Source organism: Thalassophryne amazonica, chromosome 3 (assembly GCF_902500255.1).
Source record: "Thalassophryne amazonica chromosome 3, fThaAma1.1, whole genome shotgun sequence".
NCBI classification, from domain to species: Eukaryota; Metazoa; Chordata; class Actinopteri; order Batrachoidiformes; family Batrachoididae; genus Thalassophryne; species Thalassophryne amazonica.
The window spans coordinates 34,261,702-34,288,644 of NC_047105.1; the positions used below are offsets into that span (position 1 = coordinate 34,261,702).

At 41.4% G+C, this 26,943-nt stretch overlaps 2 long non-coding RNA genes across 2 annotated transcripts; one reads left to right on the forward strand and one right to left on the reverse strand.

Annotated features, from left to right (window-relative positions):
- The first annotated feature begins 12 nt into the window (after positions 1-12).
- Positions 13-4,779, forward strand: LOC117506517. Its single transcript, XR_004559491.1, has 2 exons — positions 13-187; positions 4,095-4,779. It is a non-coding gene; the product is annotated as an uncharacterized LOC117506517 (long non-coding RNA).
- LOC117506521 lies at positions 4,092-26,410 on the reverse strand. The gene is made up of 4 exons (XR_004559494.1): positions 26,400-26,410; positions 14,707-14,713; positions 11,035-11,037; positions 4,092-4,210 (listed from the first exon to the last, which is right to left on the reverse strand). It is a non-coding gene; the product is annotated as an uncharacterized LOC117506521 (long non-coding RNA).
- Positions 26,411-26,943: the final 533 nt, after the last annotated feature.

The following is a 26,943-nucleotide window of genomic DNA, read 5'->3' on the forward strand; positions in this document are numbered from 1 at the left end:
GAGGAAACTCGATGGATGTGGCTAAGGAAACCATCCCAAACACTGTACGTGTGTTCCTTCCATTTCATCGATAAAAAGCCCACGGAGGAAAACCCGCATCCTATGTTGTGGTTGGGTTATAACAAACCTATGGAGAAGAAACACCGAGTGCTGAGGAGGTTCAACAGCAGCTTCACATCAACAACAGGTAGCTTTCAATATGACATAAATAATTGTTTTTAATATTATTAGTAATGCGACTAAACAGTATTTTATAGTTATGCCCTAATGTCTGTGGTGAATAACTTAAAATGTAATGTGTATTACTGTATTTAACCTAGATATTGTTGGTATTACATCACAATGACATTTTGTTAAATTTGAGCTCATAGCATATGATTTATAATGAAAAGACCAATATCATAAAAACAGACCTAGAGGTGTGTAAAAAACAACGTATTAAATATGACAAATGTGTCTATATAAATATATTATACTAACTGTAAAAAGTGGCACAATTTGGGCACAAAGTGTTCAATAATGCAGCACTTTTTATCTAAAGTTTGTATTTTAGCTGTTATTGTGCACCAGGTTCTCTGTTTTAAATCATAAAATTGATCCCCAAGTACAGCATTACCATGCAATTAATATCCAAGTCCTGCATCATTTAACCCCACTAATGCCCCAATAACGAAATACGTGATGTACTGACTGTAACAATCGCTGAAGATAATTAACCTCAATTTCAAAATGTGGAAAACAAACTTTTTTAAAGAATGTGTATCCTTGCTCATAATATGCAGGTAAGTTTTAAACATATTCTAAATAGATAATAAATAAGCGTGTATGCTAGTAGAATGCAAAATATCAATTTTTAATAGTGGGTGCCATAAAGAACTCTTTATATACGAGGTCTGTCAATAAAGTATAGGTCCTTTTTATTTTTTTCAAAAACTATATGGATTTCATTCATATGTTTTTACGTCAGACATGCTTGAATCCTCGTGCACATGCGTGAGTTTTTCCACGCCTGTCGGTGACATCATTCGCCTGTGAGCACTCCTTGTGGGAGGAGTCGTCCAGCCCCTCGTTGGAATTCCTTTGTCTGAGACGTTGCTGAGAGACTGGCGCTTTGTTTGATCAAAATTTTTTCTAAACCTGTGAGACACATCGAAGTGGACACGGTTCGAAAAATTAAGGTGGTTTTCAGTGAAAATTTTAACGGCTGATGAGAGATTTTGAGGTGATACTGTCGCTTTAAGGACTTCCCACAGAGGTTTTCAGCTTGAAACAGGCTGACGATGGCGCCTTAGAGCGCTGCACGACGTCCCACTGCGTGGGAAGTCCTTAAAGCGACAGTATCACCTCAAAATCTCTCATCAGCCGTTAAAATTTTCACTGAAAACCAGCTTAATTTTTCGAACCGTGTCCACTTCGATGTGTCTCACAGGTTTAGAAAAAATTTTGATCAAACAAACCGCCAGTCTCTCAGCAAATTCTCAGACAAAGGAATTCCAACGAGGGGCTGGACGACTCCTCCCACAAGGAGTGCTCACAGGCGAATGACATCACCGACAGGCGTGGAAAAACTCACGCATGCGCACGAGGGTTCAAGCATGTCTGATGTAAAAACATATGAATGAAATCCATATAGTTTTTGAAAAAAATAAAAAGGAACCTATACTTTATTGACAGCCCTCGTATATATATATATATATATATATATATATATATATATATATATATATATATATATATATATATATATATATATATATATATATATATCCCTGTAAGTCACAGCTCTGTCCTGGCTTTTACTCATAATATAAACATAGCAGATTAAAATAGACTAATGTAATGTACGTAATGCACTGACTCATTAAAAAAGGTTTTTGATTCTGCAAACATGAAGTGTCTTCAATAAAATAATGGAACAAGAAATGTTGAATGTTTAATGTATTGATCATAATGCACTGTACTGCTACCCTCAGATGAGCAAGAGGAGATGGATCAGGGTGAAGATCTTTGTAATGCAGCTACATCAACTCGTGATTCCCAAACTCAGTGGTCAGACCCAGTCATCACTGTCAGTCACCAACACCACCAGAAACGCCACACCCTAATGCTGACAACATATTAACGAATGATGCAGACTCTTTTGTATACAGGGATCCCATTCACTGAATTCCTAACACTTGTGACCTGTCTAAAACCATTGCTCCTGCCTCAGTGTCAATGCCAGTTGTGGACCAAATTCTCATGACTTTAATGAAATTAAGACAAAACTTTGTCATGGCAGATCTCGCTCGGTGTTTTAAGATCTCACAAGGTCAGGTCAGCAAGACGGTCAGAATGTGGATCGATATAATGTCTGAACACATGAGGGATCTTATTTTGTGGTTGCCTCGTAAAACAATCAAAGCCACATTACCAAAGGCTTTTAAAGAGCACTTCTCTAACACTTGTGTAGTTGACTGCACAGAAACAGTGTTACAAAAAGCTAAAAACTTGGATTCCAGAAGTGAGTCATACAGTCATTATTATGCAAACAACACAGTAAAGTATTTAGTGGCTGTTTCACTCTCTGGAGTAATCATGTTTATTTCTGATGCTTATGGCGGAAAATGCAGTGACAGGTACATTACACAGAACTCAGGTTTTCTAGACTACTTGCGTGCTGGAGATGAAGTGATGGGTGACCGTGGGTTTACAGTGAGGGACTTGTTAGAGGAGCGTAAAGTAAACCTAATCATTCCAGCATTTACACGCAGAAGGTGCCAGATGACCAATGAGGAGGTCACACGTACACGCCGCATTGCTCATGCTCGCATTCATGTTGAACAGGCAATGAGGCGTTTGAAGGTGTACAGGATTTTCTCACAAACTGTACCTATCAACTTGGTGGCTAAAATAGACAAGATTATCAAAATCTGTGCAGGTTTAGTTAATCTAAGAGCTGAGTTTATTTCAAAGTGAACACCGAGAAGCTGTTAACTGTTGCACTTACACAAAACATGTTGGACGTATCCTTCCTTGAACATTCGTATAAACTTAACTTTGTATTTAACATAAGTGAAACACAGTGGCGGAAAAACAACTACATCTCTTCAAAAGTAGAAGTTAAAGTATAGGACTAAAATTCAACTTCTTGCTACACTACTGAAAGTTAAATGGCTGTAAAGGCGATGTCCAAACCAGGAGTAAATCAGATCGAAAATCAGGACTAGACTTAGTTAAACTAGATCTAAAACCAGCTCTAAACTTTGATTAAATCAGGTCTAATCAGGTTTAACGTTAAAGGCTAAATGCTGAGTAGAACGACTTCACTGACTTCAAGAGTCAAAGTAAAAAATGTATTCACTATAAAACATAAGTAAAAGCAACAAAACTTTGTACATTTTATTGTTGTTTTCCACCACTGTTTAAACAAAAATGATATATTTTCCGATCTGCATTTGTTGTATAAATGATTATTTGATTCTAGCACTTTTTTTTTTTTTTTTTACTTTCTTGTATGGTTTAATATGCATTGATGAAATGTTTAAGGCTCAAGTTTTTGTTTTGGAACATAACAAAAAGATAACTTATTTAACTTGTAACAATAAAAGACTTAGGTAAGGAAGGTAAATAAGATATTTTAAGTTATTTCAAACGTGCTCATTTGTTTAACACATTACACATAAGTGCTTATCGTAATTTCAAAAGATTCAGATATCTGGGGCAGAGCATAATCTTCTTTGCAATAAATTCATCCACTAATGTTGGAACATATGTGAAAAGTAGAAGTTCTGGAGGTGTTTCATGTGTGTGTCTGTAAAGGCTTTGTCAAACGGAATGTCCAACTGCAAATGTTCAGATGGGGTCCAGATGACGAGCTTACAGGTTTGCAGCCTCAGGCACATCATTGTCAACTGGACCTAAAGGAATACATGCATGTTTTAATCAAGCCTAATTTCTCATTAGTTCATATATCATAAACGGCAATGTTTGCCAACCTAGAGGTAGTATCCACGTGGCCCATTGGGAAGAATGACATACTTCCCATCTTCTAAGCATCTGATGTCACCAGTTGACTGACATAGAAACTCAGCAAGTGATGTGCTGCCTTTTAGTGGACACTTGAACTCCAGGAGCTGTGTCGAGTCTAAAATGCCATCTGGACTTGCCCCAAACCAGGGATGCTCAAGACACACCACCAGGCCTCTCCGCTCCACAGTGTGGAATTGACCTTCCATGAGCTGAATGGCTTTGTCCTCTTTCTTTACCATATTTAGTGGCAGAATTGCCAGTGAAGGTGGGGTGTAAGTGTTCAGTCAGGAACTTCTGTGGGTTGGTTGTGATCCGTTTAAGCACTCCTTTTGCTGTGCTTGCAGTCAGCCGCAGCTTCCTAGCATCGTGCCATAGTTGTGATGTACTTTGTATTTGGGTCTCTTTGCTCAATGTCTCTAATTGTGTTGGGCTTAGTTGAACATAAATTTCATAAAAGGACACACTTCCTGCAGGTCAGCATTGTGCTGTGCTCTGTATGAGGCATATGTAGATCACACTGGCTCTGAGAATACTGAGGAGAGTCATTTTCTAATTCTAGTCTGTAGCACTGTTGAAGGGGACCATTCGTCTGCAGCAGATATAGTGGGGCCATCACAGAAGAACTGATGTACGTTTTAAAGTCTTTGTGATTTTTAAAAAGTTTGGGGATACCCTCTGCTGATGATGCAATGGTGTGATTTGATGCTGATGCTTATGAACCTTCATGAATGTGTTCTGCTTTATGGCATTTAAACTTTATGTGCTTCACCCTTTTCAGCTCTGTATTCTTTCTTGTGCCTGCATTCACTTTCGCTGAACATCAGTGCATGAGGACCCTGTCTTTCCCTGTCTGACAGCATTCTCAACCTGAATTAAAATACATAAACATTAATAGTCAGACTTTAGACATTGAAAACAATTCAAATTAAATATATTTTTAACCAACACACACACACAAAAAAATTGTCTAATGTCTTATTTAGCACAAACATCATACACTGTTCAATAAACTGAAAAACAAATAAAGTATCACAAAAGCTATCTTGAGTTTAGATTTAGTCACCTTCCACAGCATGGCAGCAGCGTGGCTGCAAGATCTGCCTTGACCTGCAATACACGAACAACCTGCAGTTTGTATTTCACCTGTCAAATTGACTAAAACCCAGGCTTGGTGATGAGGGATTTTAAGGTTTTGGCTCGGCTCTATGTCGGATTTTAAGTAAATAAGGTTGTGTCCCACCTCCTTCAACAAAACACGATTGACTTTATTACTGTGCAGATACTAATAAGCCTCGGAGCTCTTAAGATTATTCATGGCTTCACCGTCTGACGCGACAGCGCTAAGGAAGTAGCTAAAAATGCTACTGTATGTTAAATTTGGTCACCTTTTCATATCCACCCATCTATTGCAGTTGGCAGAGGGATAGTCACGTTCAACTCCTCACTTTAAAAGAACTATTTTAAATTATAGTCTGACTGATATGGAATTTTTGAGGGCCAATATCGATCTTAGGTAGGAAAAACCAAATAAAAAAAAAAAACAATTTCTGCAGATACATACAGACAAAAATGGCAAAGATTCCTAACATTCCTTTAACAAACCCTTATGACAAAGAAATATAACTGAGGCTTGCTGTGTTACAGTGAAGCATTAACTTTATTATAAATAACTATAAACAGAACCAACAACCAAACGCTATACGGTATGCCCGATAAGTATTCACAGAGCTTCACTTTTTCTGCATTTTTTTTGTTGTTACAGCCTTATTCCAAAATGGAGTAATTAATTAATAATTAATTTTTTCCCATCACAATTCTACTCACAACACCCCATAATGGCAATATGAAAAAAGTTTTTTTTATTTTATTTTTTGCAAATTTATTAAAAATAAAAAACTAAGAAATCACACGTACAAAAGTATTCACACCCCTTGATCAATACTTTTTGAAGCATCTTTGGCAGCAGTTACAGCCTCATGTCTTCATAAATATGATGCCACAAACTCGGTGCACCTATCTTTGGTCAGTTTTGTCCATTCCTCTTTGCAGCACCTCTCAAGCTCCATCAGGTTGGATGGGGAGTGTCGGTGCACAGACATTTTCAGATCTCTCCAGAGATGTGCAATCAGCTTCGGGTCTGGGCTCTGGCTGGGCCACTCAAGGACATTCACAGAGTTGTCCTGAAGCCACTCCTTTGATATCTTGGCTGTGTGCTTAGGGTCATTGTCCTACTGAAAGATGAACCGTTGCCCCAGTATGAGGTCACGATATGTCTGTACATTGCTGCACTCATCCTCAATCCTGACTCGTCCCCAGTTCCTGCTGCTGAAAAACCCCACAGCATGATGCTGCCACCACCATGCTTCACTGCAGGGATGGTGCCTGTTTTCCTCCAAACATGACGCCTGGCATTCACACCAAAGAGTTCAATCGTTGTCTTGTCAGACCAGATAATTTTGTTTCTCATTGTCTGAGAGTCCTCCAGGTAACTTTTGGCAAACTCCAGGTGGGCTACCATATGCCTTTTACTCAGGGGTGGCTCCGTCTGGCCACTCTACCATACAGGCCTGATTGATGGGTTGTGGCAGAGATGGTTGTCCTTCTGGAAGGTTCTCCTCTCTCCACAGAAGAATGCTGGAGCTCTGACAGAGTGACCATCAGGTTCTCGGTCACCTCCCTGACTAAGGCCTCTTCTCCCGATCACTCAGTTTAAACATGTGGTCAGCTCTAGGAATTCTCCTGGTGGATCCAAACTTTTCCCATTTACGGATGACGGAGACCACTGTGCTCATTGGGACTTTCAAAGCAGCAGAAATGATCTGTACCCTTCCCCAGATTTGTGCCTCAAGACAATCCTGTCTTAGAGGTCTACAGACAATTCCTTTTACTTCATGCTTGGTTTGTGCTCTAACATGGACTGTCAACTGTGGGACCTTATATGTAGACAGGTGTGTGTCTTTCCAAATCATGTCCAATCAACTGAATTTATCCCAGGTTGACTCCAATTAAGCTGTAGAAGCATCTCAAGGATGATCAGTGGAAACAAGATGCACCCGAGCTCAGTTTTGAGCTTCATGGCAAAGGCTGTGAATTCTTGCGTGCATGTGATTTCTTAGTTTTTTTTTTTTTTTTTTTAATAAATTGGCCAAAAAAAAAAAAAAAAAATCTAATTGCCATTCTTGGTTATTGTGTGTAGACTTTTGAGGGGAAAAAAATTAATTTAATCCATTTTGGAATAAGGCTGTCCCGTAACAAAATGTGGAAAAAGTGAAGAGCTATGAATACTTTCCGGATGCACCGTACATTACGCTGCTATCACTTGGATTGGCAGGTGTTGTGTCACATCGCTCACCATTTGCATAAAATAGACATCTAATCCATTCTGTTTTGCTTTAGTTGGTAATGTAGTGACCACTTGTCTCTTCTTGCTGTAAAACACCAACTCTGAATGAAAATGAATGGCAGCTAATGAATGGCTTCATTTTAAATGGTTTCATATGGTAGGAACATCGTTAGAACATAGTGATCCTGAATAAATTGAGAGTGAAGGGCAGAAAAGCTGAAAGCTCTGTTATGCCACATTCACACCGGGCGCGATCAGACGCTACAAATTCGTGGGGGTCGCATGGCGACGGACGCTCCTCCTTCGCCCAGTGTGTCGCTCTGCTTGGGTGAACTTTCACTGCGAAAATTCGCTCCAATGCGTCATCATATAGGAGGAGTTTCCATTCCGCTCGGCGTCAAGTCATCATGGCGGACCTTGATCACACGGAGCAACTTGTTGTGGAAAGCTCCCAATACAGGGAGTATCATTATTTGCTGCAGGAGCTGCGTCTGGATGACGGCCGCTTTCAGCGGTCCTTCCACCTCTGCGGGACCCAGTGTGAGGACCAACTGTCCCATTCACGCGTGCACATGTAAACAACAACAACAAAAAAAAAAGAAACTCCGCTGCTTGCTGCAGCTCGCTCTCCCCCCAAAAAAACTCTGTCATAATTGTGTTTAGAAACCAGTCACCATTTGTTTTATTATACATCTGTGTAGTTAATTAATAAAATATTCTCCAGAGACGATTCGCACGTAAAATATAAAGAGAAGGAAACTCCTCTCCCACTGCTGTGGTGCTACTGCTTGCTCCAAAAACTCATAATTGTGTCATAATTGTGAAATAAAGGACAAAAGAGACATAAGTCCTGCTCACAGGCTGCTACCAGATACAGGACATGTTTACATCTTCAGTCAAACTCCAGACATCTCCATGTCACTACATATTCAGTCCGATTGGTCATCGCGGTGCGAAGAGACAAAAAACTTCAGATTTTTCAACTTGGGGAGGAGGGTAACGCGACGTGATGCGACGCAATATCGCGCAACAAACGCACAACAAACGCACCAATCGCTCAAAATCGCTTCACTCGCATCGCTTCACTCGCACCCATCACGTCGCGCTGCGTGACTTGGTGCCAAAACACGTCGTTCCATAGGGATTACATGGCAACCTGTTGCTGCTGTCGCTCACGTCGCGCCCGGTGTGAACGCAGCATTATAAGGACTTGATTTATTGTAATAATATTCATACAATAACATGCTATTGGAGGGCGGTACGCATTTTCAGAGGCCCGGCGTCCATGCCCAGTCGCCCAAAATGACCAATATTCGCCCGAGTTGGACAAGGGCAAATATCTGGCATTTTGGGTGACTGTACATGGACGGAGGGACTCTGAAAATGCATACCACGACAACTGCATGTTATTTGCATTATTATCACTTACTGAGATACACAACAGCTGGAATCACATTAACAATATTTACTGTCATTTCAAAACACACGACACCCAGCAAACACGTACATAAAAAGTTGGCTCACTTTAACTTTTGTTGTGTTGGCTGGTACCGAGCTGCTCTCCAAATTCACCAGGGCATCTGCATCAAGCTGGCTGCTTTGGCTGCTGTATATTGTCAGACTATCCATGAGAAAATTGTCTGGAATATCCATATTGGGACCAACACACACTTCGCGCCTTTTCATCTTATTGTCTGTGGACAGTTCTTGGGTTGCGCATGCTATGATGTCATCACTTTATGCACAGCGGGCGGGTATTGGGATACCCGCTCGCTTCTGTGGGCAGGTATGGACAGGTAGCGTAAATGTAAATCTATGCTACCGGTCCAGCAATGCCAGTAAGTGATAATATTATTATTTATCAAGCCAAAGCCTAACAGAGGAACAAGAAACAAAAACACTCTGCCATTTTAAGGAGTATTGGGTTTCCAAATCTATACTTGGCTCATGTAGGGGATTAGTGTTGACAAGACCTTTATCCACATAGAAAGAGAGGTTTTGTGTTTCACTCACTGAGACATCAGGGAGAAACCATCAATGACAAGACAGCTCCAGTGGCAGCACCCATAGTATTGATATTTGCAGTATCAACCTGCCTCTGGGAGTGTAATATCGGATATGAGGAACAGCTAATAGCCATCTTTTTAGTGCTGCTGGGAAAGTGATAAATACACTCACCTCCACATTTGACTCAATAAAAGGCAGATTAGGGTTCAATTGGTCTGCTTCAATTAAATTATAGGTGTGCACAAACAGCCTGGACAATTGCACTCAATCACTCTCGACCTAATGCCCAAGAACAAGCCTCAACACACTGCAATGCCTCGTCAATGCTTTGTAACTTAAAACAACAAAACAAAAAAAGCAATTTTTCTCTGATACACACCTACACAGATGGAAACTAGTCACACTAAAAAGAGAGGACTACAGTCAGAGATACGGAGTGATGCAGGAGGAAGATGGGCATTAAAAACAGTGAGGAGAGTTGAAAAACAATTACAAGCAAATGAATGAGACACGGAATAGAAACGAGTCATTTCATGGGACACAGTATTCTTCTTGTGCCTTCTATACAGGTTTATGAGTTTATTAATCTCTGCCACTTGTTGTGTGGGCCGCCAGAAGAGGAGGTACTGCTGGCCCACCACCAGAGGGCGCCCTGACTGAAGTGCGGGCTCCAGGCACGAGGGGGTGCTGCCACCTTACAGGAACAGCCGAGGTGACAGCTGTCACTCATCTGCACTTCACCCTGGATAAAAGCAGGATGACACCTCCACCACGTCGCCGAGATATTGTACTTCGAGAGGTAACTTTCTCTGCCTGCGTACTATAGTGATTGATTCTAAGAGCTATTGTGTTGCAGCTGTCTACCCAGAGGACCGGCGTGGGTCGCGACTGTTTCATCCTTCTTCCCACCAGATAAGTGGTACTCAGACGCTGCACGAGTGTGTGTAGAGGTGGAGGTGGAATTCCCACCGTTATTGTTACGGGGTGTACACACACCCACACTTGACTGTCTTTGTTCTCCGCCAGCAGTACCAGATCCGACACGCTGAGACGGTGGCCACCTGGGGACTTCGGGACTTGGCGGCTCCAGTATCCTTCGGGTTCGGTGGCGGTGGAAATCGTGTGGTTCCGGTTCATCTCCAGACGGACATCTCCTATCGTCGAGCCTGCCCACACGACACCTTCATTCATTGACTTGTATTTATTCTATAATCTGCTGTGTGTGGTTGTGACATTCACAACAGTAAAGTGTTCACATTTAACTTCCTCTATTGTCCGTTCATTTATGCCCCCTGTTGTGGGTCCGTGTCACTACACTTTCCCAACACCACTCTTCCATTTGCACTTTTTTGCATTTACATTTGTTAAAAGTGCAAGAAAGGTATTGTTTTTGACACAACTGTGGACTTATGAGCCCTCAAAAACAGTCAGGTTTCAATGAGACATTTGCAGGCAGAGATGCAACACTGCCTATCTAGCTTCCTACACTGAGACCAAAATCAATTTCAATTAAAGCCAGTGCTGTCCAGGACAGACCTCAACATCTGAGCTGAGCGAAGAGCTCACACAGAACAACTTCAACAAAAGCTGCTGACAAGCACAGAGGGTAAGTATTAATTTAACCCAGCTGTTCAGAGAAGGCAATTAATGTGACGACAGCATGAACAATCCACCAACTAAGACATCCAAATTTCCTTGAGGATGATCTTTCAGCTTTGACGTGATATTTTTCTCCCCATAACATTTCTTATTTCTTGGAATACAATCAGTATATGTTGTTGAAATTCATACTAAGAGTTAAGTAACATTTCAGCAAATGTTATCTTTTTGGGGAGTCTGTTAGATGCCATTCTAATCCAGTTACATTTTTTCAGCGAATCTGATTGGTTAAGTGTGTGAGATTTCAGACTATATAATATCGGGGTAACAATATTCGACCGTTTCACATTTGGATGTATTACTCCGTGCCCTGACCAGTGTCCTGATGAGATGCCATTCCTGTTGAATGTCACTCCTGTCCTCCACACAACTGTGCATGCACAATATTGTCGGGATGCGGAACTGAAGATTTATGTGACGAGATGCACAATTCAACAGAACACCGGCTGCCTGTGCTGCTAGCTGTTAGCACTTTTAGCTGAGAGTGAGAGAAAGTCACGTACTGCTGCCAAAATGGGTGAATTTAAGCTACCATACAAAAGTATTGATGTGGATTCTGATACAGAATTACCATTTCACATTTGATGGATTTTCACGTTTGATGGATTACTCCGCACTCTGACCGCTGTTGGAGCAATGCTGTCTTGGCTCGACAGTAAGTCTCGAAGACCGAATTACCTACCGAAAAATAAATCGTGCAAATGATGGAATTTGATTAGAATGGGAATAACCCCCTTGTGTCTGATGATTTGTAGACGTTAATGTTGGATTACGGTCGCAAATAGCCGTTTAACCAGTAATTTGCGACTGCAAAATCCAGCATTAACATCTGCAAGTCAGACACAACAGGGTTATTCCCTAATTGCATTATTGTTAGGAATTAGACATGCAACAATTTCCATTTTATTTCAATTAAGGACTCTGTCTGTGTTGCTCTTCTGTTTTTGTTTTCTGTTTTGTTTTGTTTAAAAAATTCTTGTGAAATTTGTGTAAAAAAAAAAAAATTAAAAACCCTCTGGTTACCCCTTTGAGTCTGGTCTGCTTGAGGTTTCTTCCTCAAATCAGAGGGGTTGGTAAGGGTAGGCCTTATGCGTGTGAAGCGCCTTGAGGCAACTTTGTTGTGATTTGGCGCTATACAAGTGAAATAAATTGAATTGAATTCAACAATAGTTTCCACAATACTTTCCAGCAAAAACAAAACTATCGTATTTTCTTGAGAATTGCTGCCCTGGGTCATCCTCGCAGGCATGGAGGTGCTTTATCTTTAAAAAAGATGGATGTTGCTCAAAAGATTGTAAATCAAATCTTTTTACACAGTTTCATAAATTTATCATACAAGGCTGTGCTTAATTAACAAACTGTGGGGTGCAAAAGTCTGCTGGTACAGAAAACAGAAAAAAGCTTCTTTTCATGACTGTTATGTTTTCATCTGAAAATGACTTTAGTGTAATTTACATCCACATGTGTGCAGTGCCGCAGGGGAAAAAAAATAACCTGAGCTGTGTGTGATTTGAACAGCCTCAGAGCTCCAGAGCTGATCAGAGCGGTGTGGATAAAGCAAAAAAAGCTGCAGATTAATGGACATTTGGTGTTATTTACCATATACTTATTGTAATGGTTGCCACTTCTGGATACAGTAAAGCAGGAAGCACCAGCATCGAAAAGCTTTGATCCTTCACTCTCTTGCAAAGACATCGGGGTCACCAAACTAGGGATGTCCATTTTTGGTTTCCGATCCGACGGAACAGCCGAAAGACAAAGAAGAAGAAGTAGTCTTGCTGATACCGTTCTGATACCTATTTTGAAAGCATTAAAAACACAACCATTATTACTTCACAGTTTTAATTTTGCTTGAACATGACCAACAATATTGCTTGGCTTTTGTAACAAACAGCTTCTGAGTTATTTTGCTTGTATCAAGTACATCAGGGCCTGCACAAGTTCAAGACGTGGAAGAAATTATTTAAAATTTTGAGAACATTTATTGTGTGGATCTCAAAACTAGAGCTACAATTTGCCAGAAGGTATATCTAAGATGCAAGCCTAGAGTTGATGTTTTGGTACACTTGTTGTTGGGTCAGTGACTGAAGTGTCTTCAGGACAGAGGCATTTCCTCACTTCGAAAATGCAATAAGCCCTGAGCATTTTGGTCAAACGAACGAGGGTACCAATATCTGTGCAGGGAAATGCAGTGTCCGCATTTCCCTAGAGAATACTTATATAGTGTGCTCGTTGTAGTTTCTTGTAGACAGTCTTTGCACATGGAGGTAGAAGTGCACAGTCGACTCTGTTCACCTTGGACATTGGATTTTCCTGAAACGGAATGTAAAAGACAATTTTTTCCCCCATGAAAAAATATTCACTTCAAGATAAACTCAGGTTTGAACATATTCTTATGTTGGATGGTGGATATATCTAATAGAACGTCTCTGTTTTTTTACATCAATACATACTGGTATTAAGAATGTGTGGCAAAATATTGAAAGTATCTTTTATATGTACTTTTAGCATACCAAAAAATATCTATGGTCATAAGCCATTAAGGTTACCTTGTCTACTTTCCCAGTCATCTGGCACAGCTTCACGTATCTAGCTTCATTGACGTTCTTCACTGCATCCTTAATACCGTACAAGGAACAGACAAACTTCTCAGCTTGGCTTTGGTCTGGGACATCTCTACGAGACAGACTAATTAAGAACTGGATATGGCGAACTCCTGTGTCCTTTTCCAACACTTCTAGAGGTTTGATCTTCTCTTTCCTGTAGAATGAGGTAGTGAAGTCTGATCCAGTGAGGGCATGAAGACCAGGGAGAGCTGCAGCAAGTCCTTTCTGTTTCGACTCAAGGGTTGTGGCAATGCTTGTGACGTCAATATGGCGACGGGTATTCCCTGACCCACAGTCCATTATGACCTTTCGGTAGCCTCGAACACTGCCATTCAACAGGTCCCTCCCAACAATTCCAAGGAGGATGACTAGGAAGTTAGTGTCTGAGGCACGAATGACAATATTCCTATGAACACTGGAGGCATGAAATGCTAGCAACATATCCGCTTCCTCATAGCTTCCTTGGAGATGGTCTGGCTGGTCAACAACCATCTTCTGTTCGGTGGAGGAAAACAGAAGTTTAACACAATTGCCACCATGGGAGACAACAAGCGTTTTCTTTCCAAGGATTGGTCCACAGTGATTCTGTTGCCATTCTCTTTGTAGGAACAGTGTGAGCTGAACCAAGAGATACCCCGGTAAGCTCCAATATGGAAAATATGAAATTACGCTATAGTTTAAATGATACCTTTGATTCATGCTTCATACCCCCACCCCCCACCCATAACTGCCATTAGGCCTACAACATCATTGGGTTGGAGTTATTCAGAAAACACTTTTGAAATTCTTTATCATTTTATAAATGTTTTATTTAGTGCTTCTTAGCTATATGGCAAAGCTGACAGCCAATATTGCAACAACCGACGGAAATTCATGATGTGACGTTATTGTGTGAAATTAATCGTTAGGCCTAGCATATGATTTATCTTGAATGCCCTGTCAATCCCACAGAGTATTTTACCTCCCTGCTAGAGAGACTGCTATTATGCAGCAGCAGTAGGCCTATATTCATGTTTTTTCCACTTTACATCAATAGATACAGAACAATATCACACTGATTGAGTCCAACATCTTCTACACACCAGGGCTTCTGTGTAGCATAGCAGATGAGTGCTGATAGCCTACATATACATTGGCCAGTACTTGTCCACATGCTTACACCATTGGGATTAAACAGTGCTAACTGACCTACATTTCCTTTCATTTCAAAACAAAATTTTATCACTCTTTAATGGAGTTCCTTGTGGAGATCATCATTTATAGTTAAATACATATATGTGCTTGACTTACCTCAATCCATAAAAGAATAACATGGGAAATGGAATGAAATTTCAATCACTTGTTCATTGTTTTGAAACACGATGGTGACCTTTTTTTTATAGAAAAAGGCTGCCAAATATTACCCATTCTAAGGACTTCATCCATTAGGTATCACAGGGTTGTGGTATCATCTGTTGGTGGCAATTACCAGGAAAAAAGGTTCAACTTTAGGGGTGTCTGGAGTGGCCAATGCAACACAGAACCTTGCAACAGAAGTTGGTTTCATGCAATACCTTCAATGTTTAACCAAACCTTTATTTTGGGACCCTTTGAGGGCCATCTGGCACCCCGTTGCAGAGGACAAAATGTCTGGCAAAGGTAAATTTAAATATTGTATGATACACATATTCATTTGGTGCAGCTTTTTTGTGGTACTTTTGAAGTTTAATCTACCTCAGTTTTACCATTGCAGGAAAAAGGGTTCATTTTTGGGGGTGTCTGGCAGGGCCAATGCAGCAGAAATTTTGTCTGGCATTGCTCATTATACTTTAAGTACATAATGAAGATTCATACAAACTTGGTTTCATGTGGTACCTTGAATGTTTAACCGAGCCTAAATTTTGGGACCCATTAAGGGCCATCTGGCACCCCCCTTACAGAGGACAAAATGTCTGGCAAGGGCTGTTTCAGTGACTGTGTACTATGCCGGTTCAGACTACTTTGGTATTTTGTGGTACCTCCTTCGTTTGATCCAGCACATTTTTGACCCCCTATTTGGGGTCATAGGGGTCAGTCGCAGCAGGGGGTCCCCGGCAGACATTCATTTCTGCATGTCGTATAACACATAGTACAAGATCCTGACCTTGGATATTGGTACCTCGTTCATTTGACCAAAATGCTCTGGGCTGCTGCTCTATATCGACAGTTTTGCTTTTCCAACATTTTTAAGTGGGACTGCATAACTTTTCTTTAACAGAGTAAATTAAATCTAAATATTAAAAAACAATGTTTGAACAACAGCTGGCTGAACTGATTTGTCAAACCTGCTCTTTTAAAAATGAAATCTGAATAAATAAATAAATAACTTTCTACAAATGATTGTGGGATAATTTGGAAACAGCAAACAGTTTGTACAGTTGCTGTTTTCATGTGAAAATGTGAAGTGAAGCGCCCCCTCCTCCTCTCCTCTATCCCTCGCCCCTCCCCTCACTCAGGCAAGACTGTTTTTCCTCCTTCGACCAAACTTGGGAGCTTTTTGAGAACATGAAGCCTTTCAACTATAATAAATCATAACTTTCTGAAAGTACAGCAGCTACAGACGCAGAATTATTGGATTAACTGGATTATTTAATTCAATATTTTAATGGAGGTTTTTTCGGATGCTGTTCAGAGTGCTCAAGCTGATCAGAGAACAGGCAGGTGATGGCACAGTGACACTGAAAACAGACGCTGTTGTTTTGCAGCTTCACTGAGCTGTTTGTGTCTCACATGAACAGTGAGAGAGAGACGCACTTTAGCTCAGAACACCCCACCCCCCACACTCAGCCCTCTGCAGCAACGGAGCAGCGGTTCACAGGTACTTCACACAGATCAAAAAAACTCTGTGGGCGTTAACGCGGTGAGGCAGTGGAGTCCAAATCTCTATCTTCAGTGCCATGTTTTTGTGTTGCGTCTCTGTTTACGGTGTCCACGAGACGACGGTTTACGCGATGACGCTGAAAAGTAACGTGAATTGGCCCGATACCGTTCCCAAATCCGATGCCAACAGATTCTCACAAAATAGCCGTATCGGCGTCCGATAACGATACCGAGTATCGGCTCGGGACATCCCTACACCAAACACCTCTGTCGAGGGGCCTCCTGACTCCATAAGCTCTTCCCAAACCTCTTTTGATCTTAAATTGACCAAGAACGCGTAGACATAAATGTTGCTGTTGACAAGTTTGACAATTTTACCACATACGTAGGTGTTTCTGATCAATCCACAAATCCATTGATGCAACAATTGGCAAGCAGCAATTAATATCCTGCTAACAAGAGTGAATTATTACAATACAAGACTTTTACAAACAGACTTTTGAAGAAAATACTATCTACTCTAAACATACACTATGGGGCAATTTGTGTCAAACATGACATGACATCACATGGTCATCATTAAAGACAAAATCTGATCTTTTCTTTCATCCTCCTCATGCCAAGCAGAGGGGAATCCCCAACTCACACATACTACATGTGCAAATGTAAACACAACTGCAATGCATATGTAGCACACGCAGACATGTGCACAAAGACATGCCATTGTTCACACACAGAAAGGCCTAATTTTCATTACTAAAGGAATTTTAAATCACAAACTCAGCTTTGGGAGTGTTAGCCTTAAATAGCTTGGATTAGAATGAGGAATGGCAGCACACTGCTCCAGAACTGCGTTCTTTTGTTTTTCATGATTCCATAATTTTTTCCTCAGAATTGAATGATTCCATATTTTTTTTCCCTCTGCTTTGTCTAAAAAACTAACCGTTACTGACTGCCACAATTTCTTTTCCCTGATTTCTTATAGTGTTTCTTAAAGCCAGAAAGTTGCCATTTGAAATGACTTTAGTTTTGTGTCATGTCTGTGATCTGCTTTTTTTCTACAAAATTAAACAACTGAATGAACATCCTCCGAGGCCGATGATTCCATAATTTTTGCCAGGGGTTGTATGAGTGTGCTTTTCAAAAATATATGACAATGCCTACAGTGTGTTGACTTTGTCATAGTCATGTTCACGAACACTGATGTAGTCATGTTCAGGAAACCTATGCATCAGTGTCTTCTAATGTCTCTTTAGCCATGACCATGAAGTCGCACCAAACTCCGAAACCAAATCTTGCACAAAGCATTTTAAAACTAACACTTCAGGTAATTCCTTTAATGTTCACATTTTTCTTAAGGTGCAACTACTTGCAAAATCCACCTTCTCGTTGTTATGCAATAAAGATTTCCTAATGTCCAGTGAGTAAAGACTTTATAAGAGCAATCCGTACAGGACATGTTTACTTTGAAATACACCACATCAGTGCATTCACAGTTCTTATTCTTATTACAAAGACTTTGGTGGCATCAAAATCCATTGTCACCATCAAACTGTTTATTCTGTGAGTTGATAAAACACAAACATACACGGTTTTCTTGATTTAATAATTTATTTAGTATGACACCAAACACGGTGCGTGCAATGAATAATGCTACAGTAAGCCTACATGGCACACACTTTCAATGCTACTGTCAGGAAAGATGACTTTAAGTTTGCTTTCATCTTTTCATCTTGGAATATAATATGAGCCATGGAATTAATACACATGCTGTTGGATTAAACTGCACAGTGTTTGGTACCTTCCAGGAGTAAGTGAGGTCATACCGGACTTTTCCATTGTAAATGGGGAGGCCCATGGAATGAACTCGGTGGTGAAGACGAGGGAATATGTCTAAGAATGATTCTAACATGACAAGTATGATCAAATGGAGTATTAATGTGTTAAAATTAAGAGTTGATTAGAAAAAGAGTGAAGAGTCAGAGAAAAAGAGGAAGTGAAGAAGATGTTCCAAGTGGGGCAAGAAAAGCTGATGTTAAACAACTGATCAAATTATTAAGATGTTGGTAAAAATGAAATGAATAATAAGGAATGAGAATGTTTGTATATGATCATATGAATTGTTTTTATGTGAAAGAGAGTTGTAATGAAATGACTGAATATGCTTGATGTGATTTTGAAGAAATGATTTAAAATAATGAATTCTCGGAAAAGCTGAAGTGTTAACAGAAAAGAGGAACTTGAGAAATAAGTTACTGGTAGGGGCTGCAGAGATTTCCAGTAAAGCAGAAGGAGAAGGGAGGAGGGTTTGAGCCAACAGTGTCCCCATGGTAACCAAGATCATCTGAGGACGACTGGAGTCAGGAACATATATAACTTGTTGAAACACCAGAAAACGGGGTTATTCTTCCAGGGAGAGGTGCTGTTGGCACTACTCCCCTGCTACGAGGAGATCACAAGACTTGACCATCTTGTGAGCATCAACTGGAATCTTGGAGTGAGAGGATTGGAGCCATAAAAGATCATTTGAGAGAGATTTCAACTCCCACTCAGGCCGTCCAGTCACGGAGTAGCAGAACGATGGAGGATAACCACTGGCCTTAAAGTCTGAGTGGGGAATGTTCAACGATTTCTCTCTCAAGGAATATCACAGCATACCAGAATGGATTAGATCAACTTTTGGTTGATTGAAGACGGAATAAATTCTTATGTGTATTAACTTCCTGAAGGATTACAATATCACACAAGGATCGTGGTCAGCTAACGACTAATAGCTGATGAAGAGGAAATAAAGTTCATCGAGCTGGGGACCTTAACCTCGAAAGCCTTCCTCCCTCACTCCTAGGAAAATTTGTTGAGAAATCAATCCAGTCCCAGTCAAAGTAAGTCAGTAATCAGTCAGAATTATTGAATTAAAAACAAAAATTCTCTGCCAATCATTATTCTAATTATATTTGAATTACTGTTGTGAAATTATCACCATATAACCTATTTTGATTATGTTATCGGCACTTGCAAAACCTGCAATAAAATTCCAAGCATGCAGTTAAAGTGTTAAGGCTCGGACTGTTGTGAAAGTGTAGTGACACGGACCCACAACAGGGGGCATAAATGAACGGACAATGAAAGAGTCAAATATGAACACTTTACTGTTGTGAAAAGCACAACCAAACACAGCAGATTACAGAATATGTACAATAGTCAATTAGCAAAGGTGACGTGTGGGCAGGCTCGAGGATAGAGGACGTCTGTCCTGAGAAGAACCGGAACCACACGATTTCCTCCGCCAACGAACCTGGAGAACACTGGAGCCGCCAAATCCCGAACACCCCAGGTGGCCACTGTCTCCGCGTGTCGGATCTGGTACTGCTGGCGAGGAGCAGAGACAATCAGATGTGGGTGTGTGAACACCCAGTAACAACAATGGTGGGAATTCCACCTCCACCTCTAACACACACTCGTGCAGTGTCTGAGTAACCACTTATCTGGATATGCAGGCTGAGAAGGTTACCTCCTAAGGTAGACGATATCTCGGCAACAAGGTGGAGATGACGTCCGGTCTTTATGGAGTGGGATGATGAAGTGTAGATGGGTGACAGCTGTGAAGAGATAATGAGTGACAGCTGTCACCCCCGGCTGTGTCCATGGCGGCAGCACCCTCTCGTGCCTGAAGCCCGCACTTCAGGCAGGGCGCCCTCTGGTGGTGGGCCAGCAGTACCTCCTCTTCTGGCGGCCCACACAACACGGACATTGGATTAATGATGCTTCTTAAGGTGTAAAAGTTAAGTTTATTAGGTGTACAACATCAAAAGGCTCTAAAAGGTTAGTCTGGTTTTTTAATGAAAATAACACATCCTGGGGACTCACTGTACAAGTCACTAAATTTAAAATCTAGCAACATTCCAAGAGCCCTGATCCATAAGAGGAGAGCTGCCGTTAACGGGCGTGGCCAGTTCGTATCCTGGTTCCTGAGAAGGCTATTCGACCGGGGTGCGAGATCAGCTTCAGCGGGGTAGACATCCGGATGGAGGCAGTGAGCAGCTAGACGAATCTCCTCGCCACCAGCTTGAACAGCCTTTGTGCAGCCCTGCCGGGTAATACCTCGTGGAGACACGAAGGTCGGACCCCAGAGACGGAGAGCTGGTTTTACACAAACACACTCATCGGAGGGTGAGCGTGTGCCGTGTATCTAAAAGCGGGATCTGACACTACATAAAATGATTTCTGGAACTGTGGTTGTCTTTATACATCAACAAAATAGAATTTACTCATTGTTTATTTGTGTCCATCAAAAAAGCAAGTTACCTAGTCTAAGAAAAAAAGATGACATTATTCATAGTAACAGGGCCATCCATTCCAGTTTCTCTTAGCATAAGATGTCCTTTGTAAAGTTCTACTCAGCATCTTTGCGAGAAAGTCATGACAAAAATCTCTTTGCAAGGAGCTTTTAGTGTGAGCCAGGAGGACTTCTCATGGAAGACTCCTCTGTTGTGCATATGGCCCCTGATGTACTTCTGATAGCTTGTCACACAGATTTTACACAGTGGCTCAAATGTCACCCGATTAAGACATCTCACACTTATCAGCCTGGTATCATATGATGGATGTCAGTCAATGCTGCAAAATCTCCCTGAATACGGACTGGATGAAGGACTCTATACATCAAAATAATCTGTAATGTTCCACTACATCAGGGGTGGCAAAGTTCGGTCCTCGAGAGCCACCTTCCTGACACTCTTAGTTGTCTCCCTGCTCCAATACACCTGAATCCAATGAAAGACTCGTTAAAAGTCTGCTAACAAGTCTTTCATTGGATTCAGGTGTGTTGGAGCAGGGAGACAACTAAGATTGTCAGGAAGGTGGCTCTCGAGGACCGAACTTGGCCACCCCTGCACTACATTAACAACAGAATTTAAAGAGTTTATACTATTAAATTTATGAAGGAGGCTCCACATACACCAAAAAGTTCCTAAAATACATTCAGAGCTGAAAGAATAATAGTCCCATATTTTCCAGAGTATAAGTCAAGGTTTTTTGTTAGTTTGTTGTTGTTGTTTTTTTTTATTTAGAAGACCCAGTGAGGCAAATACGTATTTGATCCACTGACAACTTAGCAAGTGTTCCCAACTACAAAGAATGGAGAGGTCTGTAATTTTTATTGTAGGCACACTTCAACTGTGAGAGACAAGAATCTAATTTTTTTTCCAGAAAATCAGATTGGATGGTTTTTAAATAATTAAGTTTCATTTTATTGCATGAAATAAGTATTTGAGTTAACAGAAAAACAAACCTTAATATTTGGTACAGAAAACTTTGTTTGTAATTACAGAGGTTAGATGTTTCCTGTAGTTCTTGACCAAGTTTGCACACTGCAACAGGGATTTTGGTCCACTCCTCCATACAGATCTTCTCCAGATCTTTCAGGTTCGGAGTTTCAGCTCCCTCCAAAGATTTTCTATTGAATTCAGGTCTGGAGACTGGCCAGGCCACTCCAGGACCTTGAAATGCTTCTTACAGAGCCCCTCCTTTAGTTGCCCTGGCTGTGTGTTTCAGGGCGTTGTCATGCTGAAAGACCCAGCCACGACCCATCTTCAGTGCTCTTACTGAGGGATGGAGGTTGTTTGCTAAAACCTCATAATGCATGACCCCATCCATCCTTCCTTCAATGCGGTGCAGTCGTCCTGTCTCCTTTGCAGAAGAGCACCCGCCAAGGTATGATGTTTCCACCCCCATGCTTCACGGTTGGGATGGTGTTCTTGGGGTTGTTCTCATCCTAAAAACACAGCGAGTGGAATTGATTCAAAAAAGCTCTATTCTGGTCTCATCTCACCACATGACCTTCTCCCATGCCTACTCTGGATCATCCAGATCATCACTGGGGAACTTCAAACGGGCCTGGACATGTGCTGGCATGAGCAGGAGGACCTTGCTGCCCTGCAGGATTTTAAACCATTGAAGGCTGTTATGTGTCGACGCGGGTTGAGGAGCGGACCTGCGTCAGACAGGACCCAGCGATAAAAATAACCAGAGAGCGGTTCCAAACAGAAACTATTTATTATTCACCTGTGCTTAAAAGTGTAAAAACATAAAAACAACGTCCCTCTGGTGGAGTGATTCGTGGCTCGCTCTCCAGCGCCCGCAAGGATTAAAGCCGGCGCTCCTGGACTTCCTACCACCGCCAAACACCCCCCAGGTGGACACGACAAACTGATTCTCTGTGAAGCAAAGAGAAGGTGAGGTAAGGCAACAGATACAACTATATCTTCCAATAAACACACGCTATCAGCAACACACTCAGGTCAGTGTCCTTTTTTTTTACTTTATGCAAATGAGCAGCTTCTCACAACAAGTGGAGGATCACTTATCCTTCACGCCACAGCAGTGAGAAGCAAACTGCACAATTCTCTTTACAATTCCAGTATACTGTGCAACAAAACACCAAGCCACTATCAACAACTACTCAAACACTCAATTACCTTTCGTGTGTGCTGACAGCATGTGTCCTCACCCCTCCCCGCTTCACGGGCTCGATGTGTCAAAACCCAGGCGCGGTCCTCAGCGTCTCACAAACAAACGTCACAAGGTCGAGTTCCCGGCAGTTCTGCTTGAATCACACATGACTTAAATGCAGAACGCCATCCAATTATCTGCTTCAGCTGCAAGTCGTCCAGGTTGCACGTGAGCACCACTCACAGGTGCTTTCCATGATGTTAATGAGGGTGAAGACTCTTCAGCCAGCACCTTCTTCACAGACAAATCAGCCCTCATGCCACCTGGAGAGCAAAGAAAAGAAAAGAATACCAAAACATCCAGCCACGCCCCCCCCAACACACAACAGACGGCATCGTGTGTTACTAATGTAATCTTTGTAACTGTGGTCCCAGCTCTCTTCAGGTCACTGACCAGGTTTCGTGTAGTTCTGGACTTTCTCAGAATCATCCTTACCTCATGAGGTGAGATCTTGCATGGAGCCCCAGACCGAGGAAGATTGACAGTCATCTTGTGTTTCTTACATTTTCAAATAATTACACCACCAGTTGTTGTTTTCTCACCAAGCTGCTTGCCTGTTGTCCTGTAGTTGATCCCAGCCTTGTGCAGGTCTACAGTTTTGTCCCTGGTGTCCTTAGACAGCTCTTTGGTCTTGGCCATGGTGGACAGGTTGGAGTGTGATTGACTGAGTGTGGGCACAGGTGTCTTTTATACAGGTAACAAGTTTAAGCAGGTGCAATTAATGCAGGTAAAGAGTGCAGAATAAGAGGGCTTCTTAAAGAAAAATTAACAGGTCTGTGTGTTGGCAGGGGATCAAATACTTATTTCATGCAATAAAATGCAAATGAATTATTTAAAAATCATTCAATGTGATTTTCTGATTTTTTTTTTATACTGTTTCTCACAGTTGAAGTGTACCTACAATAAAAATTACAGACCTCTCCATGTTTTGTAGGTGGGAAAACTTGCAAAACTGACAGTGTATCAAATACTTACTTGCCTCACAGTATGTACAGTATAGGAACAAGGGAATTCCCATTTTCCATCTGACTGCGACAGAGAAGATGCCTACTTTCTAGAGCTGGATATGGAGCAGCTGTCATCCAGGACACAAAATGGTTTCATAGTGTGGTAGATGCAGTAATCCGCTGTACCAGCACACATTCCCAGATCTGACCTGACTTGTAATAAAGACATGCTCAAAAATGAGATATTGTAGTCTGCAGGTGTGACACTGCAATACTTTTTTCGTTCATACAGATAAGAAGACATGACAGTAGACATCAAATGCTTGTTTTGTCCTTGCCAAAACAAAAAACATCCATGCTGGATGGATAGAATGGCAAAATGCCAGTCACCTCCTACAGCTCTGCACTCTGTGTTACAGTGAAGTGTGACAGATGACGTAGAACAAGTTTTCTAAAGATCTATGAACAGTCTTTTTTTCTCCCAGAAATCAGATCACAGTCTGTGTTAAAAACTGAAGAGGTGGTGGCCTTGCAACCATTTGAGAAGCAGAGGATTTACGAAGACTGTCATGCGCATATGGAAATGCACATCTATAGCAGAATGTGGGGATAGAATTGTGCTTTTGCTTTAGGTTGAAGCTTGTGCATGTTTTTAACAGAAATGGATCAAATTGCCATCCAGCTTCGTCTCTTGCTCTCTAACGCTGTGGTGAAGTGAAGGAGGGAAACGTGAAATAAGGGGTAAAATTAGGGAAGAGAAAGTACAAAGTGTCTGTGCACATTTTTGTGTGCACACATGTATGAGAGAGATGGAGGGAAAGTGATAGTTGATGGAGACAGAAAAAGAGAGCAAGAGACCTCATTTGCCAAGGCTGTTGTGTCTCCAATGTGATGGTGGAGCACTGCAATGCACCAAAACCAAGGGGAGAGAGGGTGCAAGAGTGAGGGGGTGGGAAGAGAGCGAATGTAAGAGAGGAGAGGAAAGAGAGCGAGTCAAAGATACGGAAACGGGGTAACAGCAACAGCATCAAGTTGCCTCATGAATAGAAAGAAAACTAAAGGGAAGGATTGCCTAGAAGAAGAAGTGGAGTGAAGAATGTGTCAGAAAAGCACAATAAAATCTGTCCAGTTTCACCTCATGGTGTTGATGCCTGGGGGGTGGGGGTGGGGGGGGGGGGGTGCTCAAGGCAAAAATCCCAACATGTCATTCACATTCCCGATCCAACCCATCCGTACACCCGGACACTGCACAAGAGACAAGATGAACACTCCTCTGTCTACCTTTTATCACCTCACCACACCATCAGTAAAGCAAGCCGACCAAACAGCTGTTCACACACGGCTGAGTTCTGCAATCCGATCTGTGAGCCAGACAGGCAAAGTGGCCTCAAGCAGGATGAGCATAATGTATGTGTGTGTGTGTGTGTGTGTGTGTGTGGAGGGGGGGGGGGGGGGGGGGGGGGGGGGGGGGGGGTGGAAATCACATTTAAAAATGATGGAGGTTTGGTCAGGTGATGTAGATGGATCACCGTGACAGCAGAGGTGTAATGTCTGCGGTTTACCTGGCTGACAACAGGCACATGGTGGGAAAACAAATGACTGCAGAGAGACACACAGACCGAGAGTGTGTGTGAGAGAGAGTCAGAAAACAGAAGGAAATCCAAAACAGGAGATTAAACTGCTATGTCACTTTATCTATGTATAATAGAACACATTTTATAGGATAGTATGCTATTACACCAAAAGCACAATTTTTACTATTATTTAAATCCCATATCTCCTGTTTACACAAATACTGTAGAATATTGTTAACTGTATGTACATCTTCTTAATTTTTTTGCTCTAGGTAACACTTGATTTGACAGTGTAAATGCACATTTCCCATGTCAATAAAGGTACACTGAAATTAAAAATAAAACAGAGAGAGAGAGAGAGAGAGAGAGACATAATGTGTCTTCTACAAAAATCCATTGTTGCAAGGAGCTCCATAAGCACTTGGCTTTTGGCAGGCGGATAAAGAGAAGGTCACAGATACTTGAAAATGGAAGGTGAGAAAAACGGTGCAAAAGGAGGCCAAGAGTGAGAGTGAGCAACACAGATGAAAAGGGGATTAATTGGCTGTCCTTACTCATTCTAGTACAACCCCTGGCAAAAATTATGGAATCACCGGCCTCGGAGGATGTTCATTCAGTTGTTTAATTTTGTAGAAAAAAAAGCAGCTCACAGACATGACACAAAACTAAAGTCATTTCAAATGGCAACTTTCTGGCTTTAAGAAACACTATAAGAAATCAAGAAAAAAAATTGTGGCAGTCAGTAACGGTTACTTTTTTGGACCAAGCAGAGGGAAAAAAATATGGACTCACTCAATTCTGAGGAATAAATTATGGAATCACCCTGTAAATTTTCATCCCCAAAACTAATACCTGCATCAAATCAGATCTGCTCGTTAGTCTGCATCTAAAAAGGAGTGATCACACCTTGGAGAGCTGTTGCACCAAGTGGACTGACAACAATCATGGCTCCAACACGAGAGATGTCAACTGAAACAAAGGAGAGGTTTATCAAACTCTTAAAAGAGGGCAAATCATCACACAATGTTGCAAAATATGTTGGTTGTTCACAGTCAGCTGTGTCTAAACTCTGGACCAAATACAAACAACATGGGAAGGTTGTTAAAGGCAAACATACTGGTAGACCAAGGAAGACATCAAAGCATCAAGACAGAAAACTAAAAGCAATATGCCTCAAAAATCAAAAATGCACAACAAAACAAATGAGGAACGAATGGGAGGAAACTGGAGTCAACGTCTGTGACCGAACTGTAAGAAACCGCCTAAAGGAAATGGGATTTACATACAGAAAAGCTAAACGAAAGCCATCATTAACACCTAAACAGAAAAAAACAAGGTTACAATGGGCTAAGGAAAAGCAATCGTGGACTGTGGATGACTGGATGAAAGTCATATTCAGTGATGAATCTCAAATCTGCATTGGGCAAGGTGATGATGCTGGAACTTTT